A 2,607-nucleotide genomic window follows, 5' to 3' on the forward strand; every position below is an offset into this window, starting at 1 on the left:
GCAGAGAAGTTTTGTGTTCTAGCTCCAAATATGGAGCCCTTGAAACATGCTAGGAAAGTGCAACGTGCGCTATTCACAAAATTCCTAAATAGTTTTCGTGAAAAATGTGAGAACCGAAATTTTACACAAGCGGATAGGCGTGTTGCATTGCAGTTGCTAGAGTCGAGAATGGCGGAGCTCGAGAATGTAAGCACCAAATTTGTTGAAGTGCTGCTCACATCAGATACAAGCGAGGAAGAAGTAGAAGCCGAGATCGAGACGCATGATGAGTACAAGTTAAATTTTCTCATGGCTAACCTACAACTAACAGAGCAAGAAGCTGGTCAAAACGAGCAGGTAGCAACTTCAAGTCGAATAGTCGGGCTTCCTGAAAAACCGTTTAAGCGTCCTACACTAGAAATTCCTAAGTTCAGTGACAGTGTCAGCAATTGGCTACAGTTTTGGTCGCATTTCCGGAAAATTCACGAAGATAGAAATATTACGCCGGAAGGTAAACTCGAGTATCTGAAACAAGCCACGGAAAAAGGCTCGAAGGCTGAGAACATAGTTGAAGGTTATGCGACAACAGCGGAAAACTACGAAAAGGCTTTTAGCAGTCTGAAAAATCGTTTCGGGCGAGATGACTTGTTGGTGGAGTGCTATACGCGTGAACCCCTTTCGTTGGTTTTACAAAACGCAGCTAATAAAGGAAAAAATGTAAGTGTCGCAAGCATATATGATAAAATATCGGAACACATTCGAGCGCTTGAAACACTTGGTGTCACTACGGATAATTGGGCGACGATGTTGTATCCTTTGGTTGAGTCATCACTACCGGAGGAGATTCTGAGAACATGGCAGCGTTCCATGACAAGCAGCGACTTAGCAGTACAGGGTGCAGAATCCACGGATCGGTTATCAAGGTTACTCGATTTTTTGAAATCTGAGGTAGAAAATGAAGAGAGGATCCTAATGGCAGTCAAAGGTTTCGCAAAACAAACAGAAAGTAAGAAACGACAGATTACAAAAGAAAACAAAGGTAAGGTTGAATTTACCCATGAAATACCGACAGCGAGCTCTTCATTTTCTAATGAGGAAAGGCGTAAAAAATGTATATTTTGCGATGATAATCATGAAAATTTGGTTTGCGAGGAAGCTAAAAAATTGTCGTGCGAAGTGAAAAAAGATTTGATTAAGCAAAATCATTGTTGTTTTAGATGCTTGAAACGCAGGCACCAATCAAGATTTTGTAAAGTAAAGTTAATTTGTGCTTGGTGCGGTAATCGTCATTCAATACTTGTTTGTCCGGCTCTTGATAATACAAACAGTGAGGTGGTTCCTAGTAAGACCGATACAAAGATAAAAGAACAAAATCTTGCAAGCTTCGACTCTAATCTCCCTGATGTTTATTTACAAACCTTACGTGCTGTTTTATACTCAGATTCTCATAAAAAAAGTTGTGCAAGCAGTAATCGATGGGGGTTCTCATAGATCTTATATTCGGTCCAGTCTAGCTAGATTTTTAAATTATAAATCTATCAAGGATAAAGAAGTAGTACACTCACTGTTTGGTGGCGTAAAAACAGAAAGTCAGTCGCACAATATTTATCTATGCTTGTAATTTTCAAGTTTTAGAGCAGCCTGTTATTTGCCAAGGTATTCCAAGTGTAAGAAAAGCGGATTGGTTCAAAGAATTGAAAGGTAAAGGCATTTCTCTTTGCGATTTAGATCAGAATACTCATGATTTAGGAAGTACGATTGACCTTCTTATTGGGGCAGATATAGCAGGTAGACTAATGACCGGAAGAAAGCATGATTTGTCAAATGGTCTTACTGCTATAGAAACCAAACTAGGTTGGACAATTATGGGTAAAACTCAAACGCCTGAATGTGAAGATACGATCATCATGGCTTTTTCAATGTTTGTGACGGATGCAAAAATCTCTGAGTTGTGGAATCTAGACACCTTAGGAATTAAAGAACCGGTAGAGCAATCTGGTCGTTTTTTGAAGGAGCAAGTTATTAGACAGAATTTTTTGAAAACAGTTTCCTTAAATGAAAACAATCGCTATTCGGTATAATCGCCATGGATCGAAGACCATGCGCCAGTATCACGTAATTTTGATTTAGCTACGAGGGTAGTTCAATAAGTCCTTAGAATGAAGTATAAAAATAATTTTTTTGGGTAATTTTTTTTTTATTTTTCAACATAATCTCCTTGGAGCTCTATACACTTGGTAAATTGCTTTTTAAGTTTTTTTAATCCTTCAGAAAAGTGCGTTTTCGGAAGTTCCTCAAAATAAGCACTTACAGAGACAATGACATCTTCGTTGTCTGGAAATCTCTGTCCACCGAGACATTTTTTCAAGTTTGGAAATAAGAAAAAGTCACTGGGGGCTAAATCTGGTGAATACGGTGGGTGTTCGACCAATTCGAATTTTAGTTCTTCAATTTTAGCCATTAAAACGAAGTATGTGTGAACTCGGGCGTTGAATTTTTTTCTCGCCAAATGTGGTCGTTTTTTTAAAATTTCTTCTTTCAGCTGCTCTAATAATGATGCATAATATTCACCAGTGATTATTTTATCCTTTTCCAAGTAGTCAATAAGTATAATTCCACGTGCATCCC

This window comes from Belonocnema kinseyi, chromosome 6, assembly GCF_010883055.1.
Source record: "Belonocnema kinseyi isolate 2016_QV_RU_SX_M_011 chromosome 6, B_treatae_v1, whole genome shotgun sequence".
Lineage (NCBI taxonomy): Eukaryota > Metazoa > Arthropoda > Insecta > Hymenoptera > Cynipidae > Belonocnema > Belonocnema kinseyi.